This window comes from Canis aureus, chromosome 7 (assembly GCF_053574225.1).
Source record: "Canis aureus isolate CA01 chromosome 7, VMU_Caureus_v.1.0, whole genome shotgun sequence".
NCBI lineage: Eukaryota > Metazoa > Chordata > Mammalia > Carnivora > Canidae > Canis > Canis aureus.
This window is the reverse complement of record NC_135617.1, coordinates 47,506,850-47,521,441: the sequence shown is the minus strand read 5'-3', so window position 1 is coordinate 47,521,441 and position 14,592 is coordinate 47,506,850. Positions and strand designations below refer to the sequence as shown.

At 38.2% G+C, this 14,592-nt stretch overlaps 1 pseudogene; it reads right to left on the bottom strand.

Annotated features, from left to right (window-relative positions):
• Positions 1-6,244: 6,244 nt before the first annotated feature.
• Positions 6,245-7,113, bottom strand: LOC144316716 (small ribosomal subunit protein uS2 pseudogene; annotated as a pseudogene).
• Positions 7,114-14,592: the final 7,479 nt, after the last annotated feature.

Sequence of the window (14,592 nt, the reverse complement as noted above, 5' to 3'; positions counted from 1 at the left end):
CCATTGGGTTCATCGTCCTGAGTGTCTCAACATAGATGATTGCTGAAGAGTGCCTTTTCCATCAGCCTGATCGAGATTAAAGAGACTCAGCATGAGAAGACAAGAGAGAAGACTTAAGAGAAACAAGAAAACTGCAGTGTTTGGACTATTATGTGGAAGGTACATGAGATTTACTCTGAATGGCTTCATTGCGTGTAACTAAGAGCAAAGACTACAAGTCACGTGGAGATATTTTGCATACACATAAGAAAATTTTTCCAACAATGTGAACCACTTAACTATTGAAGATGGCTGTTTTTGAGAGATTATGAATTTCCTGTCTCTAGGAATTAACAAACCAAATGATAGGGATTTTTTAGAGGTTATTTTAAGCAGCACATGGACTGGTTGGCTTGATCAGAAGCTCCTGAAAACCTGTTCTGAAGCTAGTGGCCCACTGACTGTGTTAGATTAACCCAGGGAGTGTGTAAAATATAAAGAATGCTGTATAGAGATTCTGATTCACAGAGTTTTGGGAAATCCTCATAATGTAGATCATAGCTTCCCAATGGGTGTCATGAATGGGCTTGGGTCAGGAGTCCCCAAAACTACTCTTAGGCTCATAAGTTGCTAGAAGGACTCACATGATTCAGGAAAGCTGTTATATTTGTGGTTATGGTCTATTATGAAAGGATACAGATTAACATCAGCTAATAAAAAAGGCACATAGGGCAAAGTCCAGGAGAAGCCAGGTGAGCATCCAGGTATCCCTTCTCAGTGGAGTTAGATGGGAATGCATTTAATTCTCTCAGCAGTGATCTCTGACAAAATGTGTGAAGTATTGCCAAACAGGTAAGCTCACTCACGCAAGCCTTGGTGTCCAGGTTTTTAATTGTGGGTCAGTCAGGCATTCAGCGCTTGAGTGACTGACCTTACCTATTTGGTTTCTAGGTGCCTAGAGATCAAACTAAAGCATGCCTAGGGGCTCAGGCATACAAAAAAACTCTTATCAGGTAAGGAATTCTAAGGCCCAAGAGGTTTTTTTGTTTGTTTTTGTTTTTGTCCTTGAGTCTATATTTTAATAATATGACTTCTAACCACATAACATAGCATGCATTTCTGATGATAAGTAAAAAATACTATTAGAGAACAGTTTGTGGCGTGTCGTTGGAAAATCATGTTCACCTCAATATGACCACTTACTCCTCTGAAGTATTATAAGACAGTCTACAGGGTAAGGTTCCTCTGGCAGCCTCCAGCCCTGTCTCTACCTTACCCCCCATCAGTTTTAATAAAAGGTTTCCTTTGAATTATTTCACCTCTTGCTGTTCTGGTAGTTGGATATCACCCCAGCAACTCTATGACTCTGCTTCTAATATAATGTCTCTGTCTCTATATGACCCAGACATCAGTCAAAGGTTAATTCTTTCTTTAGAAAGCTCAGTGTTTGAGCAACACAGGCTTCCTGAGTTAAGTCTTCACTGAACAGGGCTAGCCAGGTGGCTTGAGATATTGATCCCTACAGGCCTCATGAGGCCAGTGCTCGTAGACATGCCATAGACATGAGTAATCTCTTTGAAGCTCTGTAGGCTCTGATGCAAGTGGGTTAGGAAAAAGCTGAGAAGCACTGATAGATAAATAATTCCCCCAGGTGTTTCCCATAAGCAGTAAAGCTTGGCGTCTTTTGGTCTAGATGATTTCTAAGGATTTTGAAACCATTGGTTTCTATGATTCTTGGAGCTAAAATTCCCTGTGGATGCCTGCTAAGTGTTTTTTTTTTTTCTTCTTCTTCTTTCTCTGGATACTAATTGGATTAAGTTTAGTTTCTGGCCAGAGATACTACATTTTGGAAACATTTTTCCAACAAATGCAATGGCCCCTTGAAAATCAGAAGTGGTTGTGAGAAGAAAGTATCTCAATCGCCAGAGAAGGTGTTGGGAAATTATCAGTTTAGGATAGGAAATTATCAGGGGGTACTAATGTTAAGAGAGAGTGGAGATGGGACTGTCTCTCTGATAGGCTTTTACAAATAGTTTAGGACGAAAGAATCTTATCATTGAAAAACAGTGTAATGAAGGGATATGTAACAAATTGTTGAACAGTGGAGTTTTCAATTTTATGGGATTTCTGTTTTGTGGGGACTCTCCCATGTTACATATTTCTAGGTTCCAGTTGTCTTACTAAATGGATTAAATGACATTATCTTTGCATGTTTATAGTGCTAAATATAAAGAATATTTTGAGACATTTACAAATATAAATGTTAACTAATTACCAGATTAAAAAATTGCAGTCCCTAAGGCTAATTTATAGCAGATGATATGCCCACATAGGTTAAATATGTTCTAGAAATAAATTTGCATTTCGGTGTCAGCTTTCTTCATTGCAGTTTGCTACCAGCCTGCATACTAGATCTCTCTTTCTTTGTCTCCTACACATCATTGTATTCTCTCTTGGTTTTGAAGATGTGTCTCTTTCCTGGGTCTCTTCCTTTCCTCTGATATTTTCTTGTTCTTGTTTTTGGAATCTCGACTTTTGCCTGTCTTTACATATAGTTGTGCCCAAGTATATTTATAAGATTCTCCTTTTAGGGATCCCTGGGTGGCACAGCGGTTTGGCGCCTGCCTTTGGCCCAGGGCGCGATCCTGGAGATCTGGGATCGAATCCCATGTCGGGCTCCTGGTGCATGGAGCCTGCTTCTCCCTCTGCCTGTGTCTCTACCTCTGTCTCTCTCTGTCTCTCTCTCTGTGACTATCATAAATAAATCAAAATTAAAAAAAAATTCTCCTTTTAATGCCTTATTTTTCTCTTTCATGCTCATTCCTCAGAAAAAGAGTTATATAATAAAATTTTATTGAATCCTACGATATGCCAAATAATGTGCAAAGCACTAGGAGCAAGGTGGTCCAAGGCAGAGGCTCCAGACTCTAAGAGTTCGGTCTCTCACTAATTCGATAATCATTTATCCTCACTTCCTCTCCTCTGCAGTCCCAGCCCCAAATCATATACTTAGCATCTCTGCTTGGAAGTCCTGTAGGCACTGCACACTGGATATGGAAGAAACCAGAACTCATTATTTTTCCCTGTAACCCTACTCTCCTGTGTTCCCTTTCTCTATTAAATAGCATTGTCTGAAGCTCTCATATTAGCAAGTTTATCATCCTCTCATTATCTGTTTAGCTGCCACTTCTTGTTTACTTTGCCTCTGATATGTCTCTCAGGTCCATTTCCTTCTCCCTCTTTCCACTGACTTGGTAAAGGTCTCCATCGGCTCTCACTAGCACAGCTAGAGTGCCTTTTATTTGTGTCCCTGCTTCCAGGTTACCATCTGACTCCTGAGCTGTCCTTTTACTCACACTTTCCTGCATCTCATTCTCTTGCTTACTTTCAGTGAAGCCCATAATCATTCCCCACATGCCCTAACTATTCTCCCGCCATTTTTACCCTTGTGCTCATGCCCTAGCAGCACCAGACTAGATGAATTCCTCCCACACTCCCATGTCTTGCATGCCTTAGTGACTTGGTTGACTCCTGGGCCCGCAATTTCCTTCCTCTCCATCTTTGCTTGGTGAACTTCAACCTTCAAGGCTTAAATTCTTTTGGGGATGATTCTTTATCTGTGAAGCTGTCTCCACATCCCCTGTTCTTTGTTCATACTCTTAGAACACTTTCACATATTATTTTATATTCCTGGGATCTTCAATGTTTGGCACATGGTAGATAATCTTTTTTTCTTTTTTTGGTGGCTGCTTAATAAGTAAAATGAAATTTGTTACATTTTTATATCTAAAGCTCTGTCTCTATGTGATCCATAACAACTTATTTTAGCAAAAGACTGGGCTGTTGAACAGTTGATATATTTAATGATGTGAAGGCAATTGTGAAATGCAAGTTTTGATTTACTGAGTTTACATTTAACTTGAAATTACATCTTACTACAAAAAGAGAGTTCATTTTTTTTCATATCTTTAGGCTTTTCTTTCTTAAAACACATTCTGAGGGAGGAATTGTACCCGAAATATTTAGATAGTCCAGTTTGCCTCACTTAATTTTAGCAGATGGTTTGAAGAAACTGAAAGTTCTCTGAGATTTTGCAAAGCATGATTGCTTTAGATTCTAGGTCTACATTATTCTCAATATTGTACTTTGCACTTTAATGATGAAAATACTAGGTAGTAATATGATTTCTTTTTCTTCTCTCATTGATTATTGGGAATATAAATGATAAGAAGGCATATAATTAATTCCATGTATTCTATTAATATATTTATTCATAAGCTAGTTATATAACTCATTATCATTATTTTACATAGTAAAATTATTGAGTTCAGTTATTACGTGATGCTTTGGGTTTTTCCTTTAAGTTCTAGGTATTCTAGGGCAATGAGTAGGTTAGTTTATTATTGCTACAGTCTGCTCTAGGAATATCTTCCTAGTAATCTGATTGTCTCCACAGGGGGGATTCTGCAGATACACTCAACTCATTTACAGCTCAGGATGACATGAAAGCTGAGGGACAACAAAAATTTAGTAATGCTATTGGTGTGTTAGGCTGCATGTGGGTATTTTCCCAGGTTCTTCTTGGATTTTTTTTTCTTGGATTTAATATTATTTCCAAGGGATTTTCTTTTGCAGTGTCTAATCTAAGAAGTGTGGCAAAAGAAGACTTAGGATTCTCTTTTTTAAAACATTTAAATATAAAATCGTTTAGTACAGTAGAAAGCAGAAACAAAAATTGGGAAAAGTGTTAAACTGACTCTGAACATTAACTGTTTTTAGTGATTGGATGGTATACAGAGGGATCTATCAAAAATGGTACTATTAAAACAAAAGTGAGTTCTAAATATCTTTTCCCCCAACCAAGCACATACTATGTTATGGCGCTTTAGCTATTACTCACATCAAACTTAGATCTGTAGCTATCAGAGAAACAAACCACCCTCTAACAACTTGCTAAATAAAAGGTTTTATTCTCTTTTAGTCTTTACTGACCCAATCCCATTTGCTGGAGTCTACATAATTCAGGCTGGTAGTAAGTGTTCCTGATTCTAAGATGTTTCCTATTATCACTAGGCTGGGTTAGGTACCTGTATATTGCACATTTCTATCACTGTATTTTTCCATCCCATCTTTATTATGATTTGTTTCATGTGTCAGTCTCCATCATTAGCCTATGAACTCCTTGGGACCAGGGGCTATTCTTTACTTATCTGTGCCAAACACTGTGTCTTCAGTGTAGTAGTGAATACCGTATGAATGTTTGTTTGTATAATTAATAGTGAAATCAACTCTCAGGGACTGGAATTTTCATTGAGGGACAGCACCACTGAAAGATCTTATTTGAAAAACTGGATTAAATATAATATCACTTAAATTTTAGAGACACATCTGAATCACTGCATTAAACTGCTGTGTTTAATTTAGTTCTAAAATAAAAGCAGTATCTCTTGTCCTCCAGTTATTGAAAGGGTATATTTTTAAAAGAGAAAGTAGAGGTGAATTAAAAAGCATATAGAAAGTCATAAGTGTAAATTGCTTCCTAATATAATCTCTTGAGTTTATGTTTAATAAAGATAAGTTACTCAATCAACAGTTACTCCATGTGTGGGGTATTTGTACATAAATCACTTAGTTTGGCTTGGATCTAACATTGATAGGACATAATTGATCTTTAAAAGTTTTATGAAGAATCACAGACTGTGAAATTAAAGGCAGTTGTATTGCCTAACTTTGTCTTTCCATCAAACAGACACCTGTTTTCTTGGTAGTAGAAATCTTATTTTATGTGTATTATTGACCAGTCCATCAATTAACTCTGTCTCACAATAATTAACTTCTGGTTTATATCAAGAAAACCTACTAGAGTTTTTTAACCTGATAAATTTCTAGCTATTTTTTTCCCCCACCTCCTCAAAAAATGTTCAAAGCAAGCATTAAAACCTGATATTATGTTTCCTGACTCATGATTTGGTAAACCAACTTGTCATTTAGGCTTATGTATTGCAAAATGTTGTTATGTGTGAGAAAAGTTGAAAAATATCCAGTAGGTCAGTTTTATTTTACTTTTCTTAATCTGTAACAAGCTTTCCTTTGAAATCTATTTCCTTCCTTCCTTCCTTCCTTCCTTCCTTCCTTCCTTCCTTCCTTCCTTCCTTCTTTCCTTTCTTTCTTTCTTTCTTTTTTTCTTTCTTCTCTCTTTTTTAGAAATGCTACTTCCTGTCAACCTTATTTCTATTTTCTGTTTAAGAATCTGTGGAAGAATAGCTTAGGGCCACTCAGTGGTTATTTTTATTCATTCAGTGACCTGAGCAGTGGGGGCTGCAGACCAATCCTCAATGGCAGCCTGAGTGCTCCAGTCTTCAATAGGGAACTGCTGAATAGTCACAGAGGTCACTTGCGTGCCTTCAGACAAGTCTGCAACCTCGGGTTGAGTAGCAGTAAATTTGGGAGCTGCAGTAGTCCATTTGCTCTGAAATTCCTCCTTGGTCACAGCCTTTTCAACAGTGGTCTACTCTTCCTTTTCAATCTCTTCAGGATTTCTGTAGAAGGAGAGATCAGGCATGTCCTTCCATGGGTGTTCACAGGAGAAGGTGCCATGCATGTGCAGAACTTCCTGGGCCAGCATCCACCACATCAGACCAACTGAGTGAGCTCCATGTTGTTGTATGGGATGACAATATCCACTAGCACAGAGAAGAGTCTGTGTTTCACAGAGCAATGTAGGTAGGTTAACATAAGATGTCTCTCTGCGAGGCTGGTGGTCAGCCCTGGATCAGTAAAGACCAGAGGTCTCAGCTCCTAGAACGCTTCCATTCCAGGATCTGGTTAGTGGATGTCCCAGGAGTGAAGCAGCCAGCAATAGGAATGGCTCCAGTGACAAGCCCAAACTTTAAGCACTGGCTAGTATTCTTGGAGCATATGACACTCACATTAACTGGGTTTTCAATGGCAACCATGGCATGAGATACTGGCAAAAGCTTCTCCCAGATTCTCTTCAGATTTATGATGTAAATACCATCACTTTTCCTTTTGTAGATGGAAGTCAAGTTTGGTGCTACTTAAGTGGGTTCCTGCTGCAAGCAAATTGAGGACATCCTTCTCTTTCATTTGCAGGACATCAAGGACTCTGGACATTGTGAAAGTTTCCTTTTAAGTTAGAATGGAAACCCAGAGCAACACAACACAGATCCTTCTCCGGATAGCTTGGAAAGGCTTTACTTTCTGATAATACATAAATACTATCATTACCCTTGGAAAAGAGAATAGTTGTGGTAAACTGGATAGTACACAATAGTTAAAGTTTGTAATTAAAATATTTGGAAGTATTTTGTTGTATATGTATTTGTCTCATTCATTAAATTTCGTGGTCCCCAAGGTCATCTATTAGTTTCTTAGTGCTGCCATAACAAATTACCACAAATTTACTGGCTCAAAACAGCACAAACTTACTATCTTACAGTGCTGGAGGTCAGAGTCTGAAATGACTTTCACTAGGCTGAAATCAAGGTGTTGGCAGGATTCCTTCTGGAGGTTTTATGAATGAATCCACGTCCTTATCTTAGGTAGCTTCCGGAGGCTGCCTGCCTTCTTTGGTTCATGGCTCATTCTTCCATCTTCAGAAACAGCAATCACACCACTCTGACCTTTGCCTCTATTACACTGGGCCCACTTAGATAATCCAAGACAAGCTCCTCATTTCAAAGCTTTTAATCACATCTGCAAAATCCCTTTTGCTATGTGTGTTTTGGGTCCTCCTCAGGTTTGATAGTTTGATAAGAGGACTCAAAGAACTCAAAGCATATAGTAATATTCACAGCTACGATTTATTGCAGCACAAACAACAATCACAACAACAAAACAAAGCCAAGTCAATGAAAGGAAAAGGCACATGGGGCAAATTCTGGGGGAAAGCAGGTGCAATGTTTCAAGGGTCCTCTCCCAGTGGAATCACATAGGGTGTGCTTCATTCTTTGGGCAATGAGTTGTTACAGCACATGTAAAATTTTGCTAACCAGAAAGGTTCATTGGGGATTCAGTGCTCAGGGTTTTTATTGGAGGTGGTTATGTAGGCATACTTTGTCTGCCGTGTGTCAGAATCCCAGATTCCTAGAAGGAATGCAGATGTTCAGCACAAACCATATTGCTTGCACAAACATTTTAGACACAGTAAGCCATTCTTACCAGTTAATGGTGGAACCCTCCAAGATCCAAATTCCTAGAGGCTAGCCAAGCGCTAATTTGCAAGGTCTTTTCAAGGATAGACATTTAGAATTGCAAAGCTATGTTAACTCTTTTCTTCATACTGTGTAAGGTAACATATTGCAGGTTTCAGGGATAAGGATGTGGACGTATTCAGAGGGATCACTATCTGCCCTATAGCATATGTATTTTACTTAATTTTGTATTCACAGCTCTAGCCCCAGTGCTTTGCATTCAGTGAGTATGTGGGAAATGCTTCTTGTTTGTGCATTGAGTTGTGGATCATGATTTGTCACATTCCCTGTGTCTCCATCTTTGTAAATAGCATTACCATCCACCTAGTACCTGAATAGAAAATCTATTTAACTTCTTCCTGTTTCTTGCTCTCCACCTGCAATCGATCAATGAGTCCTACTGATTCTGTTCTCTGTTTCTTGATTCTGTTCCATTTCCTTCAAGTCCACTACCACCATTGTAGTCTGGGCCACTGTAACTTCTGGACACTCTTTTTCTATAAACTGTGGACTGGTTTCAAGCTTCTAGTTTGCTTTTCTCCAATCTATTCTTCATATAGAAACAAGAGTGTTCTTTTAAAAACAAAAATCTAATTGCATTACTGCTCTATTAAAAACACACAGTGGTCTCTGTCTACTCCTCCAGATTCAATTTTTACCCTATTTTATCTTGCATATCTATACATCTTACAATCAACTTGAACTCCTCTTGTTTTTTCAAGGAAGACATATTCCCTCCTTACCTCCAGGGTTTTACATGACTTTGTTCCTTTGTACCAAATGTTTTCTTCCTTCTTTGCCAAGTTAATTCTGATTATCCCTTCACTTAACTCTCAGCAAAAACATTTCTTTCTCAGGGAATCTTAGCAGGCATCTAAACTTGTTAGGTTCCTCTATTATCTGGCCATTTATATCCTGTACTTTGCCTCTCATTAGGCTTATCCCAGAAGTTATGATTTTGTCTATCTTCTCTGCTAGATTATAATATGGCAGAGACTCTGTTTTGTTTGCCATTATATCTCTAATATAAAGCACACGGATCTGGACATAGTAAGTTTCTAGTAAATGTTTCCTAAATGAGTGAATGAATTAATCCTGAAAGTTTTTAAGAATGATTGCCTGGCTGCTTTGGAAAATGGTCTGGCAGTTCCTCAAAAGGCTAAACAAAGAGTTACTGTGACCCAGCAATTGTCCTCCTACATATTCACCCAAGAGAAATGAAAATGTAACTCCCACAAAAAATTATATATAAAATTTCATAGCAGCATATTGCCAGCATAATAGCCAAAATGTGGAAACAACTCAAATCTCCATCAACTGATGAAAGGATAAATACAATGTGGTGTAGTCATGCAATTGAATATTTTTTGGCAATAAAAAGAAATGAAGTGCTGATATATGCTACAACATAGATGCACCTCAAAAATATGCAAAGTGAAAGAGGCCAGTCACAAAAGACCACATACTGTATGATTTTTGAAAGGCCCAGAATAGACAAATCTATAAAGACAAAGGCTAGATTAGTGAGTACCTAGAACTGGGGATGTTGGGAAGAAATGGAGAGAAACTGCTAAGGATTGTCAAGTTTTCTTCTTGAAGTGATAAAAATGTTCTGAAACTGATTATGGTGATAGTTGCACAATCTGTGAATATACTAAAAAACATTGAATTGTAATACTTAAAATTTGTGAATTGTGCAGAATGTGAATTACTTAATATTATTAAGACAAGATTAGAAACTTACCAATGTAAAATTCAACTTTGAAAGAGAGTTAATGGTGATTATGATTAATTCACACTAAGAACATTAAACTCAATAAGTTTTCATTCATTAAGTGAATGGCTTATCATTCTCTATTGACTGAAATGCCTGGCCAACTAGTTCTCCTCACAACTCAAGCAATCACATAAGTACTTTTTTTTTTTTTTTAATTTTTTATTTATGATAGTCACACAGAGAGAGAGAGAGAGGCAGAGACACAGGCAGAGGGAGGAGCAGGCTCCATGCACCGGGAGCCCGACGTGGGATTCGATCCCGGGTCTCCAGGATCGCGCCCTGGGCCAAAGGCAGGCGCTAAACTGCTGCGCCACCCAGGGTTCCCCATAAGTACTTTTCTTTGAGGCAACCATTGCATTTTGCTATAGAGCAGAAGGGTTTCATGTATATTTTGTCACTCAAAATGTGTAAAAAGAAGTGAATTTAGGAATTGAGAGTTAATTTTATAAGTTAATATTTTTCACTGATTCATCAAGGACACTCTTAAGCGAAACAACCCTTCCACTCCACTTTTAGGTACAGAAAGATGCAATGATGACTCAAGTCAGTGGTTTTATTCTCTCTCTCTTTTTAAAAGATTTTATTTATTTATTCATGACACACACACACACACACACACACACACACAGAGGGGCAGAGACACAGGCAGAGGGAGAAACAGGCTCCATGCAGGGAGCCTGATGTGGGACTCAGTCCGGGGCCTCCAGGATCATGCCCTGGGCTGAAGGCAGGCGCTAAACTGCTGAACCACCCAGGGATCCCCAGTGATTTTATTCTTTAACTCATTATTGCTTTTGCACTGTAAGTGCAATGTCAACCCAGTAGAAAAGGCAAATAGCTGCTTCTTATTGTTATAAAAATAGTTTTGACCTGATATTTCTTCTGAAAAGATCTTAAGGACTCCTGGTGGATCTGTAGATCATATTTTGAGAGTGACTATCCTAAGTAATATAAAATCACAGTAGTCTTAGCAACCAGGGTCCAGCATGTATATACAGACCTTCCTAAATTGTGCTCCAGTGGTCCTTCTCGGGGTAATAATCATCTCAATCAAGTTGGAAATTATTTGGTCAAGTTTCTCCTTAATGTGGTATACTTCTAATTAAGGGAACAACATCGCTAATTGTTAAGTGATTAGCATTTCCTTGCTTTTCACTGTCAGGGGATGCATTAACAACAATCACCTCAACCTTATCTTACCTTAACTCTTAATTTTTTTGTCTCTTCTCTGCTCCTTTATCAAGAATAGCCAGAAAAGGTACCAAAGAGGTGGAGATAGAATCAGAGACTCTGTGACAAGTAACCTTCCAGAAGTTCACAAAACTCTTCTCTGAGTATCTTTCCTGGGATGCTTTCTGGATGTTTTACGGTAATAGATTGGAGGTGGATTGAAACCTATTCTGGCTACCCTACATCTGGGAACTGAGAGGACAGCCACCAAATTCTTGATTTGAGTTTAAAAGATGACATTCGGAGTTTAGTTGTGGGCATAGTTAGCTTCAGCACATGAATAATTCTTCCAGGAGAAACTGCCAAAATATTCTATAATTTGGAGTTAGGTTTTCAGATTAAGCAACCATGATCTGTGACAACACTGAAGGTTAGATAATGTGCCAGTGGCAGGTTAGAGTTTTGCGTTGTGTTAACGTTGTCTTTGTTTAGCTTTTTGCTATACCTTTCTTTGGGGAACACTGACATTCTTCTTTCTGTTGCAGAAGATTCCTCAGCATGGCCAGGTGGCATTTAAAGAGCCTAATGAGAAAGATGACTTGGCTCCAAGTGGCAATGTCAAAAGACACTTCACAGCTGCCCTGTCACAGAGGTCTGGAATGAGACCGACATTCTCAATTACTGCCCAGTGTTGTGTTGTCACTACCCCCTTCTCAGCATCCACCTTCTCAAGCTGCATTCGTGCCCTCTCTTCATCTGTTCAAGTGGGTGCTTTGGCATGAAGAAAGCTGTGCTTTATCTCTCTAATGCATCTTGCTGTCTTTGGCACATTTGTTGTTTGTTGTTGGTAATGCCAGGTCTCAGCTGTTACATGACAAGCTTTGATAGAGTGAATCAATTGTTGTTGGTTTTTTTCTTCTTGAAATACCCACCAGATTTTGTACTTCCCCTTTAAAAATGAAAGCTCCTTCATAATAGTTACTACTATTGGGAATAAGAAAAATATGACACAAGAAATTTATATCATTTTCACATTTGATCATGTCGGATGAATTGTCAGGAGAAAAATAAGTCTTGCTTTTTCACAGTGTTCATTTAGAGGGGAACAAATGCCAGATGTCCCAGAAATCTCCCTTCTGGAAATACAATATGAAGGGTATACTGATTTAGCCTTAACTTTTAAAACTCCTTAGAAAGACAGAGAAAGAGATATAATTATTTTCAGCTTTCCTCTATCCCAGAAGGGCAGGAACCCTCAAAAGAGTACTTTCTGGGAGTCCAGGAGATTGCTTTTCACTTGAGTGTTATTTGAAATTTCCTGTGGATGGTGAATCTGAAAAACCTTTGGGTCAGGGTTGAGGATTTGTGATCTAAACATTCTTGACCCTCCTTCCTATAAAACCACAAATTGATATTGCTAGGACTCATCGCCACAGGATAGCTATCCAGCTGTCCAACATCCAGATAAAATTGAGTAATAAATTCAGAAAGTCGAATGTTCCCTGTTTTTGAGCAATTGAGTTAAACCTTTTAAGCGCTGTTATTATTAAAACCTGACCCTACTCTAAATTTAAGAAACTACTGTAGAAAACAACTTTGTAAAGTTTTTCAAACAGTGTTTAAAATATTGCTGACCCTAATTTATGGTTTAATTTATGGTTTATGGGGGGGGGGACTAGAACATATTCATGTCCTATCTTTGTCTGTGGTTTGTATACTATGAGGAAACTTCCACAGCACCGTGCAAACAGGAGTGTATTGGAAAACAGAAGCTTCTTGAGGTCAATGGCTCTTCTTAACTGTACTAAAGGTCAAAACTAGCAACCAGCCAGTTTTATGAGTTATGTGACCTCGGACAATGTCACTTCTACGTACCTTGGTTTTCTTAACTGTGAAATGGAGATAACTGTAGTGCTATAGAAGTTTATGTAAAGATTAAATGAGTAAACATAATAAGTATAATAAAGCACTAGAACAGTGCCTGGCACATAACAAACACCATCTAATTGGTAGTTTTGTTGTATTGTATAATAATTGTATAACTGTTGTAGTTGAGGTAATGTTAAGTAAGTGTCCAAGAAAAAAAGAGAAGTATAGAGAAGGAGAGAGGGAAAGAGGGAAGACAAGAGAGAGAGGGTCTTTCTCCTGATGAGTAAGGGGAGAGAGGTTGGTGGATCACAGCCAATGTGTTCCTTGGTACTCCTCCATGGAAACAAACTCTGAATGAGTGGAGAGTTTTCTTGAAGGTTGCATGGTTCACACCGGGAGCCTTCATTTTGAGCACAGAGCCTTCCAGCCTTGCCTAAGAATCCCATGTCTCAAAGAAGGGATGATCTCAGCCAGATCTCAGCAGTGATTGATGAAGATGGATGAACCAGGACTGGGTAGTGAGAGAGAGTTCCCTTCTACCCTTGGTGCTTTAACACATACAGCTTTTTTGTGTTCTGAAGGGAAGGAAACCTCAGTAGGCTGGGTACTGGGACTTGGATTTAGCTTATTTAATGTTTTCTGTGCACCTGGATTACAGACTGAGCTTATCCCCACTGCAATAATTGGCTCTTATGGTATTATTTGTAGATATACTCTTTGAATATTTCACACATGTCCTATTTTCCAAAGTACATTATATCTGATAGCAAGGATCATTTAAAAATATCTGTCATCATAGAGTCATTTGGATATTCTTATACAAATTCATGTCATCTGTGAATAATAGCAAGTTTACTTGTTGCATCATTTGTATGCTTCTTAAATTTTCATTTTGCTGTATCATATTTGATAGTCCTTCAGCAAAAAGCTGACTAGTAGGAGCGGTGGTCTCGGCTTTATCTCAGTCTTGGTCCCTGAAGGAAAGATTTCAATTTTATCCCTTTAAGAACTGTATTGACCTGGATTATTTCAAAATACACTCTTTATCCAATTAAGAAATGGTATCTCTATTTGTAGTTTTCTAGGATTTTGTCATGAACGGGTGTTAAATTTTATTAAAAGCTTTTTTTTCCTGTAAAAAAAAATATCTGTCATCATGTTCCATGTGCTGGAACATCATGCTCTGCACATAGTGAGTGTTTAGTAAACATTGATCACTGTCCAGGGCCCCAGGGCAGTGATTTTCATCTGATGTGCTAGATAGATGTGTACCATATTCCTTCACCAAATTACATGACACAAGATTTTATAAAAATATAACATTTTTGTCTTTGCTACAACTGAATACCGTCACTCAGAACTCTATGAGATGTAATAGAGCAAATGGGTTCCATGATGCAGTTTAGTCTGTATAAAATTGCCATTGAAGAAGGAACATGTTTATTGGAACATGTGAGATCTTTTGCAACTTGAGGATATAAGAGAACAGACGACAAGACAGTTTTATCCAAACAGCGATACAGAAAGCCTTATAGGGAGACTACATGAAGGTTATGAATGAAGCCATAACTAGGGAAGCTTTTA